The following is a 26,259-nucleotide window of genomic DNA, read 5'->3' on the forward strand; positions in this document are numbered from 1 at the left end:
AATAAAATAAATAGATGTTTAGTAGCAGTGGCCAATCACTTTCTGCACAGTGCAGATTTAGCTCCTACAAAGGTTTGGTTCATTTCTAAAGTTGTAGTTGTTATTTTACCATATAAATTGTTGTAAAGAAAGATTGTTTAGACAAAAAATGGGAGTAGCTATGAGGCCTACTATGGTCCCATCTATTCCAATTTATATATGGTGGCAGGAGAAAAGGAATGCATGAATCTGTACAGTATGAAATATAAAGTTCTTCAAAGGCTTTACAGAGGATATTTTCTTTATTTGGGAAAAACACTTCTCATTGTTAGAAGCATTCATAGTTTATATTAACAATCAACCATTAGACGGAACACATAAAATTAATGAGAGGTTATGTCCTAGCTGGAATTATTTAGATACTCATCTGTGTTTTTAAGAAATTTTTAACAGCTGTCTTACTTTTAATAGCCTAATCCATGATGGGTGCAAGAAAATATATTTAAGAATCATATGGTAATTGTGAGTCATCTTCCAGAAGATAAAGTATGTAAATCTGCAACTGATCCCCTTAAAGTACAGTTTAAGTAGTAGAGGTACTCAACCAGAGTTCCTGATGCTATGATAAAAGTGGTAGTTAAAGATAGGAAAAAAACTTGCATATACCTTTTGTTCCACAGGGGGACAACATAATGTCTATGAAAATAGTGTATGTGTTAAATATGTATAATACACTGAATGCTGTCAAATTGGTAAATTATAAGGAGTTTTCCTTCAATGACAGGTATATTTGGGGAAAAACAACTTCATATAATAAAACTGGAAAATGATTTTTTATAAAATCCAGTTCTAAAAAGAACAACAAGCGGAAGGACAGTATACGTTGGACAGTGTAATTAATTCTCATCATGGATGAGAATCTTTGAATTTCACAGGAATACTTTATCAAGTACCCAAATTTTTCCATACACCTCAAAATGTGCTGTATATTGCTGGACTGTAAGAATTCTAGTGTTTTTATGAGAGCAGGAACTCATATAAACTACAAAAGCAAATATATGAACACATTTGCAGTAGCAACTAGCAATGAGGCCAATACTTTGTACAGAAATCATACAGAAGTCTTGGTGCAAATTTTATATTTGTTGTCTTAGATTCTGTTCATTCTGTATATGATAAGGGATATGTGGAAGGGTTGCATGAATGGAAACAGTATACATATAAGTCTGACATGAAATTTGAAGTGTCACTGTGCAATTAGGGTGGCTGTGGTGGTGCAGTGTTTAGAGTTGTCACCTCACAGCAAGAGGTTCTCTGGCTCAATTCTCAGCTGGGGTGCCTTCTGTGTGGAGTCTGCATGTCCTCCCTGTGGTCATGTGGGTTTTCTCCCACATTCCAAAGGCATGCAGTAGGTGGATTGGACACTAAATTGGCCATAGGAGAGACTCTGTATGTGAGTGAGGGGTATGAATGAACTACCACGGCAGGGCTAGCCCTGCCATGGTAAACCTTGGCTCAAGATGATTGTCACTGCTGAAGTGACACCCCGACTCCATGTACAAAATGGGAAAAGGGGTTGATGATGGATGGATTGTGCAATTCTATCTTAAAATGTGATTTCACAGACACTGACCAAAATGACATTTCTTATGTAAAATCATCTTTTAGGAGAGAAATGTGCAAAGACCGTTATTTGTCCATGATATGATATGTGCCAGATTGAAATTTACAAATCTGGTATAAAATGTTGAATTTTAGTAAAGTTTTGGGGGAATTTTTCCCAGATTAAAGGGAGAATCATAACTTCATTTATACCCATATGGAGGTATGTCAAAGTCTGAAGCTTCATTGTGCAATTTTATTTCTAAAGGAGATTTTACAGTCACTATCTAATGACAGTTCCTAAGCTGCTTTCTGTATAGTAGTGTCATTACTCAGGATCTGAAGATGTACTGATACTACTCTGAAAATTTCTTCTCATAATATCAAGAAATTAGTTGTATAGTGGTGTAGCTGATAATAAAGCTAATGTAAAGAAGAACAATTTAAAATGTTGTCCTGGGTCCTGGATGCAGTGGAGAGATCAGTGTTTTTATTTTTTCTTTAGAAATCAGCAGTGAGTTAGTAGCATGCAATGATTTATCTGCATGCCAATTTCTGCTGCAGTTGCATTATGCTTAATGCCCTTGTCCTCTATGTGCCTGAGTTAAATGCATCGATGTGATAAAAATGAACTACTTATTTATGCTTCTAGATAAATATTGGTTAAAAGATTATTACATTCTCTAAATATCACATAGTTATTAGCTTATTTTTCCTTTCTGTCTCTGTTACTAAATGCATTTTTTTAATTGTAGAAGGTGTTTCTATGATGTATTTTAACATGCTTAACATAAGATTGCTAGGAGCTTTGCACACAGGCTGAGGCTGCTGCTGAAACAGATCCTTCTAGATTACTACTCTACAGTGGTCAACAAATTTAAATACATAAATATATAAACTGAGGAACTGACCTCAGCATTTTCAACAAGTTTTAGTCGTCTGATTAAACACTGATGAGAAAAATAGATATTCTGATTTTCAGGAATGGTTTCTTCCTGCAGGTATGGGATTTTCTTCATTCATTTCCTAGCAGATCATCAGACAGATCTGCAGGTAGATTTAATAGTACATACTGTCCACAGCTCAATGCACTTTTGTTTCTTTCATTTTTTTATTACTGTATGAGGGGTACCCTATAGCAACAAGTTGAAATACATTACTGCTGCCATTTTCGCCACTTGTGGTGCTCACTCATTGCAGTTGATCAGTTGAAGGACTATCCATCTGGACTCATGCTAAGGAGGGTTTAACTTCAGAAATGTATTGCACTGAAATTCTGAGATTAGAATTTCAACCAGACAATGACTTCCAGAAGCACATCATACTCAAAGGTATCAAAGTGATTTACTGCTAGATGTTTTGTGCCCTATGAATGAATTTAAAAAAAGTTATCAGTGTTAAGTATGCATGCTGTGCCACCCTATGCCATGTGATCGCATCCTGCAAAGTAATAGCGTCTTACTCAAGATGAAATTATTTAGTGTAATTGCACCCATTGAACCAGGATAGGCTTGAGCTGTTCCACAACCTGACTTGGGTGTCAGAGAATCCATGAAAAATGTACAGCTTCTCAGCCTTTTGTATAAAATCAGGTGAACAAGAAGAAAGCACTAACATGTGAATGTTGCTAATTTTAATACCTGCAACATGCATGATGAAGAATCAAAAGCAAAATTGTAGGACCTTATTCAAAAATAGTTGCTGTAGCAGGTAAATATTATTGCTTCTGAACATTTTGCCCAACCAAATACTGCACTTGCACAAATTAGTTGAAAATTAGCCACTACAGTACTACCATCTCTGGCAGAGAACATTTTTTTTTCAGTTAGACATCTTTCCAATGCCCTATGCCACACATTTATAAGCAATGGTTAAAGTCAAGGGGGGGGGGTATTCATACCAATCAACCTTCCATTACCAAAATGCAGCTCAAGGAACACAAAATTACATATGGAACTTGGAGAGTTGCACAAGACAACAGCAGCATACTGGCACACCTTGGAAACAGTTACTTCCCATCGCTCGGGATTCATGGCAACAAAAAGCTGCTCTAAGTCAGAAAACTCCTCCTTCAAATTTTCTAGTATTAAAGACCTAGCAGACTCTTCATGAGACCAGAATACTTCTGACTACTTCATTTCCACTTGTTCACAAATGTACCTTGGTTGAGACTTCTTTAGCCCAATCCACAGTAATCTAGAATCTAACTCAATGCACTATTAATATTCCTAATATGCAGCTCAAAGCAGACTGCTTCCAATTAGCCAACTAGGACACCTGACAATTTTGGAGCTTGCCCTCCTACAAGGAGGACACAGTATTTCTTTTCAGTTACTGTTCCGTGGAAGACAACATTCTGTTTTTCGTATATGCAGCAGATAATATAGTTTATGTAAATATTGTTGTCTCCAAACAGTTATTCATTGTAGTTATAAGTATCCATGTGTAGGGTTTAAAATGTATTAAGTATGTGGGGGGCTACACCCCCCACACCCCCCATTGTGGGGGGCTGTGCCCCTCAGACCCCCCCCCTAGCTATATATACTAACTCCAGGATCGCACTACAGTGGGGAAAAGGGCATATAGCATTTTCAGTGTTTTGAGTTTCAGTCAAATGAGTTTTCAGTGTTCTGAGCTTTCTATGTTTTGGTTTCAGCCAAATGATTTTCCATCAAATTAGTTTTCTATCATTTGATAAGGACCCCTATACATACATACATATATATATATATATATATATATATATATATATATATATATATATATAAGCGTCCATGTTTGTGGGTTAGGGTTAGGTATAGGTGATAATTATAGGGTTATGTTTGAGGGTCTGTGTGTGTGTGTGTGTGTGTGTGTGTGTGTGTGTGTGTGTGTGTTTTTGTCTTTGCTATTCAGGGTTAGATTTGGGTTTACAAAAGGGGATAATTTATGTACACATGTGCATCCGTGTATGTGTTTTGACTAGTGATTCTGGTAGGGAAAGGATTTTTCTTAAGGTAATGTGCAGAGTTTGGGCTGAAGCAGGGTTAAGGTTGAGGTTAGCAGATATGTAATGTGTGTGTGTGTTTGTGTGTGTGTGTGTGTGTGTGTGTGTGTGTGTGTGTGTGTATAACAGCTAGATACACACACACATACATATGTACACAAATACATTCATCAAAACAAAAGAAAGTCAACAAAAATTAAAAAAAAAATAATCAACAGCACCTCCACCTAGGCATAATAACCTTATAGCATGCAAATAAAAAAAAATGTACCTCCCACTACTCAGCTCAGAAATTACATGATTCTGGAGAAAGAATTTATTCAACAACCCCAGTATTCCAGTGATCCTGCACAAATATCAACAGCTTTCTTGTCAACCAAATTTAGTCAATAAAAAAGCTGTCAACTAACTTTTATGTTGACCATTTTAAGGGATCCCATACAAATATCTTTGTTCTAGCTTCATTACATCAGTATTTTCTCTTCCAATATACGGGGTCTGTTCTCCACCAACTGCATGTATGAACTGCAGCATTCATTTGATTGTAGTCCTGCCCAATATACACACCTTGTATATGACTACTGTAAATATTGCTAAGTATAAATGATGTTTACTGGTCTGTAAGATCAAGTTAATTATGTTTATCCCCAGGTCTTTGCTAATAGGGGTTATATCCTAGTTGGACTTTCCCAGTAAACAAATATCAAATAATAAATAAACCTGAGAAAAGCTGTAACCATTGCATAAGTAAATATGTTATGCATATGTATATGAGTACCACCACAGGTCTTCTCTAAAATAAACCATTGGCCTACTGGGATTAATACGAAGTGTAAAAAAATAAAAATATATTCATAGATTGTTGTTAGTCTAATGATCTGGGAGGCATTTCTAAGCCTAGCCAACATTTCCCAAAAGAATTATGATGTCCTGTATCCAAATAGGACACTCAGGGACAGGCATTTATAAGCTACCTCTGTCCATAAAGGACATGGATGCCAACTGGGTGTAAATTTCCTATTCCCCATGCACTGGTGCAGGTTCCACTTAAACTGGGTAATAGACAAACTCAGCTTCACATGGATGGGAAGCCTGTTCTATAGTAGGGCCAATCTCTGATAAACATATCTGTCTTTCCAGCATGTTCTATTTAAGTAAAATTCAAGTCTCTAGACCTTGTATTTCTAATACTCTTTGACTTACGAATATGTAGGAGATTCATACATGTGGAGTTTGTGGATGCCTTGTAAGCCAGGCATAGATAATCACTCAGCAATCTATAGTAGACTGAGCAGAGGGAAATGGCCATAATGTGCTCTGTGTAAGGCAGGTTTATAACACCTTGTAGTCTATTTGTAAGCAACTTCTGAGGTCACTCTAGTTGCTGCATATGCCTGGTCAGGTACATACTGATGAAAGTATTGCACTCTGTGATTGGTCTGATGAGGGTAGAGTTCATTGGGATAATGACTCTCAAGACCTATATGCCATGCCCTTAAGTTGTGCAACATAAAAGGATTTCCTCACCACTGTGTCCATGTGGTGGTCAAAGGTAAGGTTACTGTCTATGTGCATACCCAGATCCGTGACCACTAGGTTGACTCTTAGGGGCATATTATCAACATGATAATTAGCTGAGGTGGCTGACTTCCCAAATGGTACAGTTATGCATTTCTTAGCATTGAGTTTAATACCATGGCTTTGGAACTATTTGTTGGTCAAAGATAGGCCCTCTTGAAGAATGCTAGTGTCTGCAGGAGTCAGTGATAGCCCCCAGCTTGCAATCATCTGCAAATTTAGTCAGCCATAAACTTTCACCATTTGCTTCCTCTTCAGAGAAATAGATGCCAAAAAGGAGCAGGCCCAGTACCCAGCTCTAGTGGGCACCACTAGTAACACACCTCTTGGTGGAGGTGACATCACCTATTTTGACATCCTAGGTCCTATCAGTGGGCCAGTTAGTTATGCAGTGGGTGATAAAAGGTTTTATACTTAATTTAGTGAGCTTGTCTATACTGCCAGAGTGGGAGCCATGATACAGAATCGGAATTGCCTAGACATGGAAAGGCCTTGCTGTGTCTAATAATAGTGGCTGCCAAAAAAGCATTTACTAGAAAATGGAAATCAGCAATAAAACAACTCTACTGGAAGTAGTGAATGTAGTAACAAAGATAAAACAACTGGAATTAAGATCTTTAGAAAAGGGTAGGCGCAAACTATATAGGAAAAAATGGGAATTGTGGGAACGATACATACAAGGGAGGAACGAGACCTAAAAGGCCACAGAACTTAAATGAGTTATGTAATGTTTGACTGAGAAAGATTGGGCAGATCATAAGTGATGTATAATGTTTGCAACTGGGAGTGTGTCAGTATGGTTTGTGAGGTGAAATGCTTCTGACTAGGATTGTATTGGTGTGGTTTATTTTTATTTATATAAATGTATGATTGCCTGTGTAGTAAGTGATGGTTTAATGAGGATGTTTCTTGTTTAAAAAAAGGCAGGAACTGAATAATTTATGTAATATTGCTTAGGTTATATGATATATAGCAATATATGTAAAGTATAATGTTTGTTATGTTAATATAGTTTGATTACTTTTATATGAATGTAAATTTGCGTGTCACAAATAATTCAACAAAGGTGTTTGGAAAACAAAACCTGGGCAGGTTGATGCAATCTGTGTACACAATCCTGCCCTCATCCATTGCTTTGGTGATACTCTCAAAGATGCCCACCGGATTTAATAGGCATCATGATCATTTTTTAACAAATCTGGACTGTGAAGGATCCAGCATCTGCAAGCTACCTGTGTCCTCCTACATCATGTACATGATGATTCTTTCCACAACCTTACATATGAGGCTGGTCAGACTTACAAGCCTGTAGTTACCTAGATCTGTGTTTGGACTTGCATTGTGCAGGGGAATGACTGTAGCCATCTTCCATTCTTTGGGAAAAAAAAGACTGCAGGTTCCTGCTGAAAAGTGATTAAAATGGACCAGAGAGGTCATGCTTCATGACATTTAGTAAGCATCCTGAGATGTTATCGGGGCCCATCAGTGCAGTGTTTTTGGCCTACGAAAGGCATTGATGACCTTCCCGTAGCAGTGGTTGGGTGGATTGTGATATGTGGTATTTCCTTTGGACTATCAGAGAAGAAATCTGAACTGAACCTGTCAGCTGAAAAGGTTGGCAATGGCTTCTGGTTCAGTTGGGGTGATGCCATTTACAATAAGTTCTGCTCATTGTTGCATATTTCCCTTGAGGTTCCATTGAGTCCTTTGCCTGAGAAGCTATTTTTCTTCTTCAGATTTAGCCTTTAAATTAGTAATTAACCCTTTTAAGTGCCTGTATAGATTGGTCAGGGAGTTTTAGCATACCACCCATGCTTGGCCAAGATTTTTTTCCTTTGTTGTATAACCAATTGATATTGTGATCCCACAAAAGTGGCAAACAAAGTAAAGAATTACATCCTGTGTGTGCTGCATATACATGTGTACATATACATATATAGATAGATATAGATATGCAGATATACATACATATATATATATATATATATTTTTTTATATTACATACACGCACATATACACACACAGAGGATATACTTCTTTACTTTGAATGCCATTTTTGTTCAACAGCATTCGTTGACTCATGCATGGTCGAACATGCTTTGAGAATGCACAACAGTGGGGAAAACGAGTTTCTGTTTTTCTTCTTTTTATACACTGTTGTGAAATCTCTGAGTTGGGGTACTTGCTTCCAGCAAAAAACAGATGTTTTCTATTTTTCTGCAAACCAATGTTGGAGATGTTTTTTTACCCATTGTTTTTGCACAGGACTGTTTCTTGTTCGATTTAATGAATTAGACCTTGTGTGTGTGTGTGTGTGTATATATATATATATATATATATGCGTGTGTGTGTGTGTGCGAGTATACATATGCCAGCATAGCTAGCTGGAGTTTTGCAAATAATTTTGACTATCACACTGATTTGTACAGATGTTTCAGTTAAAAATATATTTGTAAAGTTACTTTTGTTAAAAATGCATCAACAGTGGATCCTGCTGGACAGAAATAATGTATGCATGTATATTAGGTTGTATTATTGTAACTGATCAAATGGTTATGTTTATCAGAGAACCCTGCAAGGGTAGAAAGTTTGAAATTGTATTATAGCTTTCAGATGCTGCCATATATCTTAGTAAAGCTCTGTGTGTATTGTACCAGAATCAGGTGACCAGAGGTGTTGTCATCTTCTAACCAGCATCTGGTTTCTTTGGAACGCCTGCAATAACACTTTATAACCTGACAGGAAATATTTCTGACAGGATATATATATCACACACATCCATGCAGACAGAGAGAGACATCACCTGTTTTTTGCTGTGGTAAGACACTCAGCACACACCAGCTTGCCTTGCATTAGTAAGTAGTCAGGGAACAGTAATTCTTTAGTCAGTTAGGGACATTTAGTGAGAATAGTTTAGTACTTTTTCTGCATCTGTGAGAAACTATCCAACTGTATTATTTTTTATGTCTCTGCCGTTGAAACTCTGTTGTTTATTGTATTCAGTATTCTCCCATTTTCTGTTTATTATTTATCATTAAATATTTTAATCCCTTTCATTGTGGCTGGTCCTTTAGAGAATACTTTTGACATCTTGAGACTACTTATGCTTGTTTTATTGACACTGTGGCTACTCCTGAAAGCCTTGCTATTTTGGCCACACCCTACTATTTGTATCTGTATTAATTTTACACAGTATAAATGGCTACTCTTTGTAAGAGCCTTAGGATAGTTGACTGGTGGCAATGTGACTACCTTAGAGTCTGGGCAGAAAGGGGCACAGCTAGTAAATCCATGCCAGCATTTCCCAGGTATGTATGTGTGTGTGAAACTGAAATTTTCCAAGTCTGTGTGTGTCAGCTACTTTGAACAGAGACACAGAGCTCCAAAGTGGTCAGTGTGAAGTTTGTGTGTATCTGGAGAGAGAGAAAGAGTGGCCCCAGCTCTAGAGCGTGCTCCCTGTGTGCTCTTAAGGGAAATTGTGCTTGGTTCTGGAAGCTGCATCTCAAAATACTTTGTGAATCCATCTTTGCTCTTAGTTACAATCCCTCACAGGAGGTAGTGGTGAGGATGGAGTCTCCTTGATTGTTGGCCCAAAGTAGGGACCCATCATATATTGGTGGCAGCTGGGTGGGATATTAATTGAACTTCAGTAGCCAGTGGGCAGTTGTCACTGAAGGTGTGTGGACGCTCAGAAGCCACAAGGTAAACATATAGAGTTTCATTTTCACAACAGTTTAATTTATTTTTGTTAGTTTAGTTTAGTCCGGGAAAAAAGGCAAGGATGTTAGCAGAGGATTATAGCAAGCTGATAAAGAACCAGTTGGCTAAGGTGTGGAAAGCCAAAGGACTGGTGCATGCCAACCTGACTAAACAGGAAATGATTTTAGCCTTGGTCACACCTGCAACATAGACCAGCAATCTGGAAGACAACCAGTCTGGTGATGGAGATGTGCATTCTTCAGAAGCAGGACAGTTCACCTTTTCCTCAGAGGACATAAAAATCGATCTGGAGTTAGAGACTTGAACCTGGAGGCCAAATGTTTGGAAGAATCAGCAGACAGACTGCGGCATTTGGAGGTTAAAGACAGACTGCCACATTTGGAGGCTGAAGAAAAGGCAAAACAGATGGAGTTACAATCATCAGAAAGACTGCGGTGTTTGGAGGTTGAAGAAAGACAGCGGTGTTTGGAGGCCGAAGAAAATGAGAAACAGTGATGAGAGGAAGGGAATAACCAAACCCCAAAAGCAGTAGAGGTCAATACAGTTCTTCCACAGTTCATAGAGGGTGATGATTTTGAAAGTTTTATTCCTGTTTTTGAAGGGGTATGTAAACAGTATAATATTGACCAAGGGCTCTGGGTATGGTTCCTGTCCCCTTTGTTCCATGGTAAAGCTGTAACTGCTATTTCTAAATTGTCTGATGCTGATTTTTTTCAACTATGATAAAATTAAACAATGCTTACTAGAATGTTTGAAGATAATACCTGAAGCTTAAAGAAAAAAAGTTTGAGCATAGATGCAAGGCAGATGAAAGTTATGTGATTATATTGCTGAATTCAGCACTTATTTTCATAGGTGAGTGTGTTGGTGTTCAGGTCACCACTTTTGAAGGGTTGGCAGACCTTTTGGTGAGGGAACAAGCCCTTAGCATATTGCCTGAGGACATGAGAATCTGGTTGGCAGACCGGGAGTGTAATTCTATAGATGATCTGGGGAGAAAAGGGGAGCTCTAATCAGCAAGCAGAGCATCACTGCACAAGAAGGGGATACCCAGCACTGCACATGGTTATAGGGGAACCCATGATGGGCAGCCTAAACCACCCCAGCAGAGTACACCAGTAACAGGGGAAATCACTAGTTCAGGTACACAGCCAGGACCAAGGGTTAGATGTTTTAAATGTAACCAGAGGGGCCATGTAGCATACAAATGTCCACTGAGGCAAGGTGGGGGGGAACAAAAAGTGAAGAAGCCAGCAAGTGGGAATAACAGCATGCCAGTGGTAAGTTGTCTGAAGGCAACAGGGGTACCAAATTATCACCGTAGTTTGTATCCTATCTTAGTGAATGGAAGACAGGCCATTGCTAAGAAACACACAGTCTCTGACATAACCATTGTGAAGCCTGCAGTGGTTTAAGAGCAGCAGTACTTGCTTGGGCAGTCCACACCAGTCAGAGCTTTAGGAGGGACCGCATTCCAAATACCTTGGTCAGGGTTCATCTTGACTGGGGGGATAGAAAAGGAAGCAAGCCGATAGGTGTGTTTGAGGATATCCTTGCACTTGTCTTGATAGGGAATGATTTTGATAATGCAGTACCTTGTGTGCATGCATTTGCATGCAGTCAGGATCTGAGACAGGCATGTGGGTCAAGTAGCCTGGGGGAGACCCAGATAGACCTCATACCTGAAGCTGGAGCTGGTGAGGTGGCTATTTCAGGAAGGGAGCTACCCCTGCAGCAGTGAGCCTGAAAGTGAACCAAAGATGCTTGTAGGTACTGATGCTCCCATGGACTGGGTGACTGCAAGTGCAAGAAGTGAGTTATAGGACCCAGGCTGACAGTGAGGCACCACTTTCAGAAGAGACCAGGCTTCCAGTGGAAAAGGAACTGAGAAGGTTCACAAAGATAGAACTGAGACTGGCTCAGCTTTTGGACCCTACATTATGAGGCTTGAGGGAGGTAGGTAAGGAGGCACTTGATTCTCAAGGAAAAGGGGAGACTGTATACTGGAACAAAGGGTTTCTGTATAGACAGTGAGGGAGGGATAGAAGGTGAGGGAATACAGCAGTTGATACTACCCAGAGCCTACCATCTGGCACTTCTAGCCATAGCCCATGACTTTCCTTTTGCAGGTCATATGGGCATAAAGCATACCAAGAGACATACTATGCAGGACTTTTATTGGCCTGAGATTGCAAAGGATGTAACAGGGTACTGCAGGACCTGTGAGCAGTGCCAAAATATAGGCAAGGCAGGAGACGAGGTCAAGGCTCATTTGATGCCTTTGCCTGTGATTCAGGAGCCATTTAAGAGGGTATCTATGGATATTGTGAGTCCTCTGAGTACCCCAAGTTCCACAGGGAAGAAGTATATCTTGGTGGTAGAAGATTATGCCACTTAGATACCCTGAGGTGGTGGCTCTGTCCTCCATTGAGGCAAAGAAGGAGACAAACACTTGGTTTCCTGAAAGAAATAGTGACTGGCAGAGGTGCCAATTTCATGTCAGACCTGCTGGATTGTCTGTGGAAGTGCTGTGGGGCAGAGCACCTAAAAAACATCCACAGACTATTGGTCGTGTGGAGAGGTTGAACTCTATACTAAAGACCATACTATGGGCATTTGTAGACCAGTTTAAGAGAGAGTAGGACAGATATTTGCCCCATCTGCTGTTTGCATATAGAGAGGTACCCCAGGAATCCAAAGATTTTTCACCCTTTGAGTTGCTGTATGGGCATAGGGTGAGGAGGTCTCTACATCTGCTTCATAATGAGGGGAGGGGGAGTGTAAATCCCACAAGGAATTTGTTGTGAGATATGTCATAAAATTCAGGACAAGGCTTAGGAAGCTCTTGGGCTTGGTCCAGGAGAACCTGGCAGGAGCCCAACATCAGAAAAATGTGTGGTATGACAGGAATACTTGAGAGTATGCTTATGCTGTGGGACAGTAGGTTATGGTGCTCATTCCTGTCAGACACAATAAGCTGCAGGCAGCTTGGGAGGGACCCTTCAAAGTGTTAAAGAAGGTCAGTGATGTTAATTGCATGGTAAACCTGCTAGGCAGGAGGCAGGGGCACAAATTGTACCATGTTAAAATGATGAAGCCTTACCATGATTGATAGGGAGGCCCTTGTGATGCATATTTGCAGTGGAAGGCAGGCATTCCAAAAACTTAAAGGGGATTTAGGAAGACCTCCTGTGTTAGTCAGTCCAGATTACAGCAAAGGATTTGTTGTGCAGGTGGATGCTTCAAACGATGTGGTGGAGGCTGTACTCAGCCAGGTTTCCTCACAGGGAGAAGAGCACCCAGTTACATATCTCAGCTGTAGACTGCAACCCAGGGACGAATGTTATGCAGCTGTAGAAAAAATGTCTATAGTATGGACACTGCCAAAACTTCAGTCCTATCTGTATTGGAGGAAATGTCCTGTGGTTACAGACCACAATCCCTTAACATGGCTACAACAAGCAAGGCAGCAAAATGCCAAGTTATTAAGGTGGAGCCTAGGGTTGCAGGCATATGACATGACAGTGCAGCATCGTAGTGGGGTCAGCAATGCCAATGTGTTTGAACTGCCAGTTGTTTGAACAATGCAAAGAATAATAAGAGAGTCTAAAAATGGAGTAATGACATTTTGAGGGTTTTTGCATGACTGATTGGGAATTTCCCTTTCCACACTTTGTAGTGAATTCTCGTCCTTGGTATGAATACACTATGGGGGTGCAAAAAATTTTTTTTTTTTTTTTTTTTTAGAAGGGGTAATGAGCACTGTTTTTTAATGATTTTGTGGCTAATCCTTTGACAGTTCTGCCACTTGACACATTCTGTATAAGCAATGACTGGTGAGTCTTCTTAAGTGTGCTTAAATTACAGCAAACTTATCCAATTTAAAAGTGAAAAGAGTTGTATTAAACTCTGTCAATTCAAAGAAGCTTATCTAAAGAAAATAATGTCTTACAGGTTGTACTTCCTTTCTCATCAATAAATCCTGAGGCAATGTCTCTGATACTTAATTTTAGTCCCACATCCAGGCCTGTATGTCTCTGCAGTACTTCCTTTCTCTGTTAGAGATGCCAATATCTCAAATATTTCATTCACTGCGTAGGCCCCCTGCCTGTGTTCCTCCTCACAGTACTTCCTCTCTCTGCCAGAGAGGTCTACATCTTTCCCTGTCTCCCTTTCTCGGACTCTACTATTTTATAAAAAGGATGTGTAGATCAGATATAAATTCTCCTTCTAGGCTGCCCAAAGCTACAGCTTCACACACTCAAAACAGTTGCTAGGGAGGCACTATGGAAGCAATAATGCCTGACAGGATGTGTGTTAATGTGTAATTACTGCCCGCCCAGGGGTATTGTGAGGCCCGACGCCACAGGCCACCAACACTTAAAATACAGACCAAAGCAAATCAAACCCACCTCCTGAAACTAAATATACCAACTCCGAGATCACACTACAGTGGAAAAAATGGCAAAGTTCACCATGGTGGCCAAGTGGTTAGTTTCCTGGAGGTAAAGCGAGATGATCCGAAAGTTCTTTAAATTAACTTTTCAGCAACATTGTTTCTGCATTTTGCAACACGCACACACACTCACACTCTACTGGATGTGTCCCTTACGTACACCTAATAGCCTTAAAATGTGAAGTCTTTGTTGAACTTTTTCCTCTTTGAGGAAACACTATGTTCTGTTTTCATGATTTGTTATTCTAATGGAAAGACAACAGGCTTGTGAGCTGTTAATAACCACAGCTGTACTACACGGACTATAAATGAATTTTCTACTTACATATATGACCAGTGCTTTGAAAATGTGTTTTTTTTTTTAAATGATTGGAAATGTTACATGTAGTTTCCACCATGTTATTTGCAGCCATGGTTCTGACTGCAGCTTTGGACAGCTGGCTGTAGTAGGGTTCTGTTTTATGAATCATATGGTATGACCACAGTCACTTCGAGTGAAACAATGCCATTGTTAAAGGGTATTATACTTGTTGTTGGGTTTCAATAAGCAGGCAGCTTGACAGAAGTGTTGTACGTTTCCCGTCTGTTGAACTTTTCCTCTGCATTGTTCCATTGCAGGGAATGCCCATGTGTGATTAGATATAGTACATGCTGATCACATGCCCTGTTATTCGGTGGGCCTTTAACTTGCATATAATTCAGAAGGGTGATTCTGCATGACTGCATTACTTAACATCCCTGATTTTCAGGTTACGGAACATACACACATATTGGCCCCTGGTCTCGTTTCCATTCATTGTTTCTGTGTTGTTAATTTGTAAGAAGCTGGTCCACGTAAAATCCTTTCATTGATGTTTGTATTGCAAGAAGATGCACTGACATGGTTCAGCCTACAGAATACCTGTATACTACATTGAATCTGGCAATGTAGGCTTTGTGACTATTGCCCCAAGATAGATGGAATGTAATCTTCCATGTGTGTACACTATGTTTACTTCTATGCTTTAGTTTTTATTACACAAAATATTGCAAGCCCTATAAAACCCCAGGCTGTTCTTTTACTCATTTCCAGTTTTGCCCTGCACTTAATTGTTTTTGACAGTGTATGTAATTTAAATGCGTTGTGAACTATATACCTCTTTTGTTAATAGCTGTATGTTGTGCATAATGTTCTGATGTGTGATTTGTCATGCAGCAGTAGTAATGTATCTTTTCACAATAATTTTGTACAGTGACAACAAGATCTGTATTTTCAACAAAGAGTTATTTAATTGTTTTGTAAGATCCAGGAGAAAATACTAAAGAATCACAAAATGATAAAGCTTTTCACTTTACTTTTTACAAATTTGATTATTGTATCCTTGCAAGCATGTCTCTTCCAGTTTATTGGACATTACTTTAGAGGTAACTTACTTCTTCCTTGAAAGAAAAACAAAGACTGAATTTCTTTCCTTACTCAAGATTTTTGCTCAGGCTTATCACTGAATCAAAAGGCTGGGTAACACAGAGCATCTAAAACCTGACTTCTTGTTAGCTACAACCTCCAGACCCTAGGCATACTTCAGTTATTTCCTCCATTTATTTCCTCCACGATTAACAAGTTGCCTTGGCAAATTAAGGTATGTTGAAAGGATGGAGAAAAAGCTGAAGACTAAAATAAAGTGTAAAAAGACAACAGAAAAAAATCACTCTCAATGCTGTGGAGATGCCAGGAGTGTAACACCTCGGGAAGGCAGTAGGGGTTGTGTGGGGGAACCAATGGGCAGTGGAGAGGATGAAATGAAGTCCTTTACTTAGGGTTCCATTTCAGGCTGACCCTGGGTACTGTGAGCATGCATATTACATCTAGGTGTTGCATGGGCATGTACTGAGGTCTTGTGAGTAAAAGATGGAAACCCAAGTCAAGACATTTGCCGTAGGCCCCAAACCCCTTTCTGCATTCCTGACTATTAGAGTTACTTTCTGTCTTGGTTTGCTTTTTTAACTCAGTTCATAACTGCTGAGATTTCAGTGAAGAGTCTGCATGCCATCCTTCATTCTGCATTTTCCTCCTGGAAGCTCCAGTTTCCTTTCACATCCCAAAAACATGCAGCATTGGAACAGGTGATCATTCAAGATGCTAACAGGCCTGTGTGGGTGTGTGTTTTGCAATAGATTGGTATTCTTTAAAGAATTAGATTCTATGCCCTTCACTCACTGAGTGCCGCCATAGACTCTGGGTTCCTACTGTGACCTTGAATCAGATTAAGCAGTTAATCAGACAACAAATGCTTAAGAAATGATGAGGCTGCAGTTATTTGTTCAGAATCTCATTGGGAATAACAGAAGATAACAAAATGTAAGTTCATTGTTATATGAGGGCATTTGAAATCCTGTGGATCTAGTTTCTTGAAAACAGTTCTAAACTTTGAGTAAACTCCCTCCTCAGAAGACCCAACATCCATATTTAAAACATCAGTACTGCTTAACAGAGAAATGTAAACAAAATGGCAGCTAGTTGCATTTCTTCATTAAAGCCACATCAAACAAATATCTTTCAATTCCCATACAACACAGTCAGTCACTTGTGTACTGCAAACTCAGCTTTACAAATTCTAACCATTCATTACTTAATTACAGTAAAAAAGACAAAATGAAACATCCCTGAGGTTTTCATACAAGTGTACAAAGCTTCATTTCACGTTGAATGTATGTATTTTACATTTAACTAAACAAATGTGTAGAACCTCAGCAATAAAGTAGAATATCCCTTCAGGAGATGTAACTGCTGTTCATGTTGTCTCAAATTCCTTCATAAATATACTGTATTACAACCTATCCACTACTCTGAAACACCTTCCAGTATCACAAAAGCATGTGACTTGTAGTGACATACCATGTGGTTTGAAATCTAGAGATGCTGCTTGGTTTTCTTGAGTCAGAATACTGCAAAACCTTATAGACAGTACTTGTTTTTGGGCATGTACTCCACTTTTAGTTTGCCTGCCAGACACTGTGGGACACTGCACAGAATGGCACTGTTAATATCAGACATAGACAAAGGGTGGTATTCATAATCATTATCCGAATGTATTAAAGCAATTGGTGGTGTTCATACATGAGCGCAGCTCCGGCACTATTCATATGAGACATTTACACTAATGCAGAATAAACTTATGCAAATAAAATAATAATGAGATGGTAATAAATGATAAAAAAATTCATATAGTAATAAGCCTCCGTCCCGCCTTTTTGTGATTTACAGTCATATTTTGGCACATTTCCGCACCTTCCGCAGATATATTATAAAAGGCAGATTTATAAAAGGCAGATTCATGCCTTTTCTATCTACTTTGCAATTGGCCAAGATGCCCTCTTTTGCTGCTAGCTTTGCTATTTCTTGATCTGAGCTGCTCGTCTTGGCTAAGCCAAAACTGCTTGTGCCCAGTGGCAGTTGTCAACCAATAAAGTGAAGATAAAGACCAAGAATAACTCCTCAAATTGTTGGTAAACAAGAAGTTCTTGATAGGTTCAGACAGGGATAATGTAAGGGTCTTAGTGAGCATATATGGCCCACAAATAGGTATGGGGGGGATAGGTGGCCTTTTTATACCTGTGGATACTAAGGTATCTATAGGTATGTATAGCCCTCTCTATACTTGCCATGGGGACCTTCCAGAGGCAGACTAAGGAAGTGTAGGGTATTTTAGCAGTTCCTGGACGTACTCTCGGCACATGTGAATCAGTGCATCTATTCCCGGTGTCACACCAGGACCAAGCCCAGACTTCGAGTATATTTTATGGGGTGGCATATTTCCCTGAGGTTCTTGGCATGACAGATTGCACTCATGTTGCCATAAGTACCCCATCAGGTCCACAGGGAGACTGGTACTGCAATAGGAAAGGCTACAATTCCATGAACTGCCAAGTGTGTGATGCATGGGATATATTACCATGTCTGCTCAGCATCCTGGTAGAGTACACTATTCCCATATCTGGCACACTAGCTCACTCTACTGCATCTACCTGCCTGGTAGGATGCTCAATAGTCATCTTGTTAGCAAGTGGGAATTTTTATGTTATCATCTAATTAGTTTCATTTAGTAAAATGTGTTGCTTAATCTAAAACACTTTTCCTCTGTTTTGCCTCCTCCTATTTCTCTCTTTTTGTTCTGATTTTAAGGTGATCAGGACATCCACTGCAGCTATGGCTCATGACACCTGTGAGAGAACATGCAGGAGCTGTGGAAGATAATTGTAATACAGCCCTGTCACGGACTCATAATGTCATCAAGAGAGTGTCTGGCATGTTAAAAGCCCATTTCTAATGCCTGGATGAGTCTGGGGGTCCCCTTCAGTAAGCATGCAGGATTTTCCTTCATGTTGCATTCTGCACAACATGATCATTCACTGGTCCAGTGGTGAAGTGACCCATGCTGTCACTTCAGCTCCCAGTTCTAGTCCCGCCATGATTAATGAAGGCCAGCTGGCAGCTGTAGTAAGAGATCCTATGAAGAAGGCTCTTGTATGGTGTGTGACTGCGCAGGTAAAGAGGCAGCATTTGGCACAGAACTATGAGCTATGACATTCAGGTTACTGTTTTAAACAAAAGAAAGTATAATTGTAGGGTATGCTGTGTGGGGCATGGCCTACTGTTACTATGCATCAGACATTCTCTCTTACCTTTAAATATTTTTTTCAGAACAGTTACTCGTATTACTGTTTAAAAAGGTTATACCTGGTTACTGACACCTGTTGAATGATGTCACATGGCATCATGTAAGGAATTTTGTTTCACTTATGTATACATATACTGAATCTGCTGAAATGGTAAATTATTAGAAAGTGTTATTTCAGTAGCTGACTGCATGGATTTCACAAAACGGAATGTATTACAGTCTCTAAACTTACATTTAACTTGAGTTCTTACCTTGCACTGGAATGGAAAATGTGCTACACACTAATTTTATTAAGCAATGTTTCTCCAGTTTTACCAATGACTTAGAAATGATTTACTGTACTCTGTTAAGGTACTGCACATCATATCAATTCATTATGTCATACACACTAACTTGTGTCCTCAGAAATAGCAGTCATCATCTGTGACGGTTGAGGGTGAATTGGCAACGGTGCTAGTGCTGATGACGGGATACTACTGTAATTTTTTCAGGTGTGTGTTAACAACTTAATAGTGTGTATTATTTGTTTTATGTTCTGTGAAACTGTCAGCATTCACATTGCTCAACTGAAACTCTTGATAATGGTTAGGTCCTTAAAGGTGCTAGACATTATAATTTGCACATTATGCCCTCCAGCTTTACTTGCAGATTATTTTGTTTTATTTTAAGCATTACCATTATTGGAATGAAATATGTGCACGTGCAAAACCTCTTAATATTGGGTTACATCATATACACAAATATTCTGCAGTTATTTTTGTTATAACAAATTGCTTTAGAAGTTAAACATTGATATCTGTCTATTAAATGTCACAGTAATGAAATGCTATATTTCACGCATTAAGATGGTAGAACTGTCTAACCTGAGTCACTGTAGATCAGTGTCAAATGTGCCATACACCATGTCTCTTGCCCGTGCCCATGAGGAAATGCTGTCATTTGAACTTGATGCTAACTTGCTGCAATGGCATGACTTCCTGGACACCAGTGATCCTACAGATGCTGATCTCACACTGTTGAGACACGTAGACTTCAAATGGCAGCTGCCGCTATGTGTAAATGAATGCTGATGTGGCCGGCATGAATTCTGCTGTTCTTGGTTACTCCTAGTATTGCCACCACCTCCTTGAGAAGCACTTATAATGTAATTTGATATGCGTCCACATGTCTGGAAACCAACCGGACTTCTTTCTCTTCCAAAATTGACTCCTATTTGAGTCTGGTAAGTCCCCATTAGTTTATAAATGGAGGCAGACATGGATGATGTATGTCTCACCATACTATGGATCAATGCAATCAAAGTATTATCCCTATTTTTTACCATTTCCATGTAGTGCTAGAAATCCTCATGTACACCCTGGAGGACTCTGGCCATTTGTAGCTGGCTCTCTGTGGCAGTGCACTGAGCCTTAATGTCATGGCATATTTCCTGCTGGACAGCCAGTGTGTTATATGTTTCCTGAAGTAACTGTGATATATGTCTGCTCCTTGCACCCTTATGAAAAAGTGTCACACTGGACCCTCTCACCTATGAATTGTTGCCTTCGTCCATAAGGTGTTCTTGTGGGTTTGGAGATATTGGTATAGGTATGAGGGATTTTTTCCCTCTACACCATGTGCTTGACTTTGTGATCCAGCATCACTGCTTATTTACTTAAATGTTGTGGGCTGTGTGGTCCTGCCATTAAATCTGGTGACTGTGTGCCACTTTCCTTAGTTTGTCTCATAAATAAAATCATGTTGGGATCAGCAGCAGGCATTCTTTTGCTGCCATCTCTGAAATTTACTGGTATGCAGGACCTACTCATTTCTGCTGTTGACCCTGTAATGAATGAATTGATTACATTACTACTCAGATATTGGGGTACACTACTGTGTGCTGTGTAATGAGGTGTATAGGACACTTACCATGCACACTCTGTTCAATGACATTATGTGCACAAGTGGAGGGCTCATCTGTTAATAGTAAATGCCGTGTTAAATGTGATCATCCTATCTAAGCAGTCATTTCTGAATATAGATCTGTTACAGAGGTCATATCAACCTTTCTGAGCACATGTCTGTTGATACTGCAGACATGGGTAATAGTCAGTGTCCACAACACCTCATATTATGTCCATGCAATCCTCATCTGTTTCATAGTCATCTCACTGAATTGAGAGGAGGTATTCCTCATCAGGTGTTACAGGAATAAGTGTTTGACATCCTCCCAGCAGTGCAATGGTCAATTTAATTCTGCCTTGCACAGCCTACTATATCATTGACCCTCATCTTGCACTGTATTGATGTGTGTGTGGTTCCTTCCACCTACAGCATTTATACCCATAACTGCTTGGTTCCAGGACTTGTCTTAGCTGGTTTGGGTCTCCTTTTTCCAAAATGGCATTTACCTTATGTCCTAAGGACTGCAATGAGGATGCAGGTCTCCTCATGGCTAAAGTTCTTTTCTCTTTCTGTATCCCTGCAGATGCATCATTCATTTTCCTAAAACAACATGCAAAAGTAATATACTGAAGCTTAATCCAGTCATAAGCCAAGCAATGCAGCAATGAAAGTATGCCTACTTTCACCATAAATAAAAGATCTGAGTAGAAAAACATTTATGGTGGCACGACACCCATATTCATTCACATACTGCAAGTCCAACTTCACCCAGTTAAAACTGTTATAGTATCCTTACAGTATCATACACAGATGCATAATAGAATTGCCAACACTTATTATGCTGCCATCTTATGCCATTGCTAACAGAAATGAAAGCCTTCCCCTAACATTTTTCTGTATTTCTGTATTTACTCTCTGACAATGTTTTCATTCATGAGTGACAAATCATGTGTATCCTGGCCACACAATATATTGATGAAAATGCAGTACATCAGATTCACTCACTTGAAATTGTATACTAATATCTGGTATAGCATAATCTATAAATGCAAGAAAAGTGTTGCAAACATATATGTTTCATATTGCTATCAGTACTAGCTCCCCATACATGTCCAGTACTCTTGTCATGAATTCCCATTTATAAATGAGAGTCATGTCATCAAGATCAACAGGAATCAACTGCATTTGACAGTGACATTAATGGAAAATACAATTTTGCTAGTTATAAACTGTTCCATAAATTGAATATATATACTGCTTTCCAATAATTTATACCTATATTGTTATTTTAATTTTATTTGATAAAATTAATTTTTCAAAACATTTACCGTGTAACGTGGCTGACTGCAAGTGGATATGGCAGTATTAAAATTATTCATGTACAATCAGGTTTATTTATGCACTTTGCATGCAGATTAAGCTAAGCTCTGTTTATCTCCAATACCAGTAACATGTGAGTGCATATGTCAACATATTCATGTAAGTAGACCTCAGGTAGCTATGAACAATATTCCTTGAGTGATACTGAGCCAAGCTGGCTTCGGGAGCACATGAACAAGCCTAATATATCTCAAAGTTCCATACTTAATGATGACCCTGCATAGTAGATGGGTTTGGTTATAGAGATGTCACATCACAGAGGCTGTAGTTAACACCCTCTGAACCACATCCCTGTAATTACATTCTTAACTTTACTATGGGCATATCCAACAATGACTGCACCTGAAAAAGCATAACGCCAAACTCTAAGCTAGACTGATAAAGAGACAAAAATCATGTCTCTCTCTTACCAGGAGCTGTACTTGTACAAGATCCAAACAGCAGTACCAGCAAGGAATGGACAAAGGATAACATCTGGCAAGAGTTGGGTGAGCACCTGTCATCTCTGACAGGGGTCACATGGTTTGGCTCTCAGTGCTGGCACAGGTGTAATGATTTGCAGAGGTACAGCCCTGATCATCTGACCAAGTGGGTAGACCAGGTTAGGGTGGTAAGAACAGAGTTCTACAGTAAAATATTTTAAAATTTTATTTTTAAATCTTATATAAAGTAGGTTTAAAAAATGCTGGATAAATATTGCATAAATACAGCTAAATGCAAGAAGGACTATGAGTAAGTGCAAATAAGTATCTATATGTAATCCAAAAAGTAAGCATAAGCATATCGGTAAACAGAAATGCATATGTACACAAATATGCCATGTTTATGTGCAGACATGGTTTTGTGTATAAATACAAATGTATATCCATATAAGACTGTAAATATGCAGAAGTGTACATATACATATAAATATATGTGTGTGTGTGTGTGTGTGTATATATATATATATGCATTAGAGTATTATTATTTGTATTGCACACAGACAGCTTTTTTTAATACCACGGTTTATGTAGGCCACAATTTTTTTTTATTAATGTGATAACGGTGTATCAGAGTAATTTCTTCCAAAATAGTTACTGCACATACAAGGTGGGTGATCTCAGTTAGCTATCAGACCTTAGGTGGGGGATGGGGGACATAGCTCTCAACCAGTCAGGGACAAATCCAGAAATAATCAGTGACATTTTTAAAATATTAGTACTATTAACCTGAGGCATTGCCAGACTGTGGAAGATGAGTTAATATAAATTTTCTAATGTAATGAGGTCTTAACTCTAATTATCTGTATTATTTATTAAGTGTGATTCATCACTTTGTCTCCAAAAGTCACCATTTTTATGAGTGATTAGGAAGAACAGAGCTAAAATCTGAGTCAAAATCATGGTCGTCCCTAAAAATCAGGGATAGCTGAGAGGCGGGGGGGGGGGGGTTAAAGTATCAATTGAATGACCAATACAAAGATTACCAACAAACTGTTCATTGTCTTACTTTCAGAATTTAAAAGTGTGTTGCTTACAGTGACTTCACACAATATGACTTAAAAAATGCAGGTAAGGTGCAACTATGTGAGGTATTGCCAGCTATGCCAGTAGAAGTAGCGCAGTGGATATGTAACATATAGATGTGTAAGGTAACACATCTGTGCTAAATCCTGGCAGCCTGTAGTAAAGGGGGTAGTATGGGAAACAGAATTCAGTTGATTAGATGTATGTGATATCATTCTGTAATCCAGCTGAAAAATTATGTTTTAATACTAGATGAAACTAAAGTCTCAGGGCAGTCTGTTTTTTGGAATCTGACATAGAAGGATCTCTCACCCAATTAATTTTGCCCTGCTTTAGTAAGTAACCAAGGAACAGTAATTCTTTAGATCAGTGAGGAAAATATAGTGAGATTAATTAAGTATTGTTTTTCTGTAATTGTGTGAACCTGTCCACTTGTGTTATTTTTTATATTCTCCATGATTGAAACTCTGGTGTTTACTGTAAATAGATATTAAGTATGTTCATGTTCTTTTATTAATTATTATTAAATATATTTAAACTTTCCATTGTGGTTGGTCTTTTAGAGAATATTTTAACCTTTGAAAGTACTTATACTTATCTGGTGACACTGTGGCCACTCCTGAAAGCCTTGCTGTTTGGTCAACATTACTGTTTATATTAGTATTAATTATACTCAGTATAATTAGATACCTTTGTAAGAGCCTTAGAGTAGCTGGCCTTGGAGTGCCTGGTGGCAGTAACTACCTCATAGTCTGGACAGAGGGGTATAGCTAGTAAATCTGTACCAGCATTCCCAGGTGTGTGTGAAAATCAAATCTCAAAGAATGTGTGTGTCAGCTATTTGGAGCAGGGACACAGAGCACTGGTTTCATAAAGAGGTTGTTGGAGGGCTTGGCTTGGACACTCAGCTGAGGACTCAACTCTACAGCTGTCCAGTGGGTAGTCTTACTGGGGTCCTGAAGAGAAAGAGGGAAACCCAGACCCTGGACTGAATGTGTTCCCTACATGTTCTTAAGGGAAATTGTGCTTGATGCAGAGAGCTGCATCTGGAAATACTGTGTGCATCTAACTTTGTTCCAAGTGAATATCCCCCACAGGTGTCAGTGGTGAGGATTCAGTCTACCTTGATTACTGGCCCAGAGGAGGGGCATCACATAGTGTATGCAAGGATAATGCAAAGCAATAATTACAATGGAAATATTTGCAAAGGTTAAAGAACGCATCTATCCATCAAAGAGACAAGCTATGCACAGACATAAAAAATAAATGTTATGCCTTTCATGAAAGTGGGTGTTTTTTTTTTTTTTTTTTTTTTTTTGTAGAACTTTCACATTTAAGTAGTCATCATAGATAACCTGACAATACTGTATTTGCATATAGGTGTTGCAGCAGTCTTTAAGAATAACGCTATGAAAGTGTGAACCTCATGACTATGAATATCAACCAAACATTATTTCTAAAATGATATAAAAATATTGAGTCTATACCAATAAATGTAAAAACATTTAACTAAATTCAGAGGTCATTTTTACAGAAACAATTGATTTATTCCTGTGTTTGAAATAAAACAGACAAACTGGGATCATCAGTACATTGGTAAAATTTCACTACATGTGGAAGTAATTTTAAATGGAATTTTGTCCTTCTGTGTTTATCTGTAAGAAAATGGGGGGGCATAGGAGGGTCTGAGATTCAAAGCACTTAATTCCTTCAGTATTTAGAATGTTGTAATAGAAACTATAAGCATTTGCAACTTAGTTTAGTCTAAGCATGTGACTATTACAATCTAACACTGATGAACGGACAGTTGTTGGAGTTGTGGATACATGCAAGTCTGTGTGTGTGCAGAAGATTACAAGGGACATTCAAGCCTTTTCAAATAATTAAATCTGTATTGCATTAAAAAGATAACATTAAACAAATGGTAAGTAGGAGATAATCATGTACTGGTTTCCTTGTTTATGAAGAAATACAGAGTGGATGTTTGTGAGGCAAGAAGAACATAGTCTTAGACTATCTTGGTTATGACCACTAATTGTTTGGGATGCCTAAGTACAGTGGTTGGATGACTGTGTTTATGCAGGTCACTTAGCAGCATCTGCTGTTTTGTTATCCTGAATATAAATAGTTGATACTGGGGACATTAGGCACCCGTAAAATGTGCTTTTGTGTGAAGAGCAAAGGCCGGGCAGTAAGTGCAGTCACTGCAGACAATTTTTTTAATTGCAAGTTTATCCACTGCACACTTTACTTTAGAACAACACCTGCAGTCTACTTGGAAACTCCTGTTGCTCAGCTATCATGGGTATTTGTTTAACCACCACAGCAGCAATGGGGAGCACATATGGTAGGTAGGGTTTAGTAACATACACTTTAATAGCAGCGGATGAAGAACTACAGTCATTAGTGGGGGAGGTGGTAATGTTATTAAGAATGTAAAGACATTTAATAGTCATCAGTCACCACTAATAAAACTGCCAGGATGCAATCCATGTTGTCAACATGGTTTGA

The sequence above is a fragment of the Protopterus annectens genome, chromosome 15.part0 (assembly GCF_019279795.1).
Source record: "Protopterus annectens isolate FY-2018-M chromosome 15.part0, PAN1.0, whole genome shotgun sequence".
Classification (NCBI taxonomy): Eukaryota; Metazoa; Chordata; order Ceratodontiformes; family Protopteridae; genus Protopterus; species Protopterus annectens.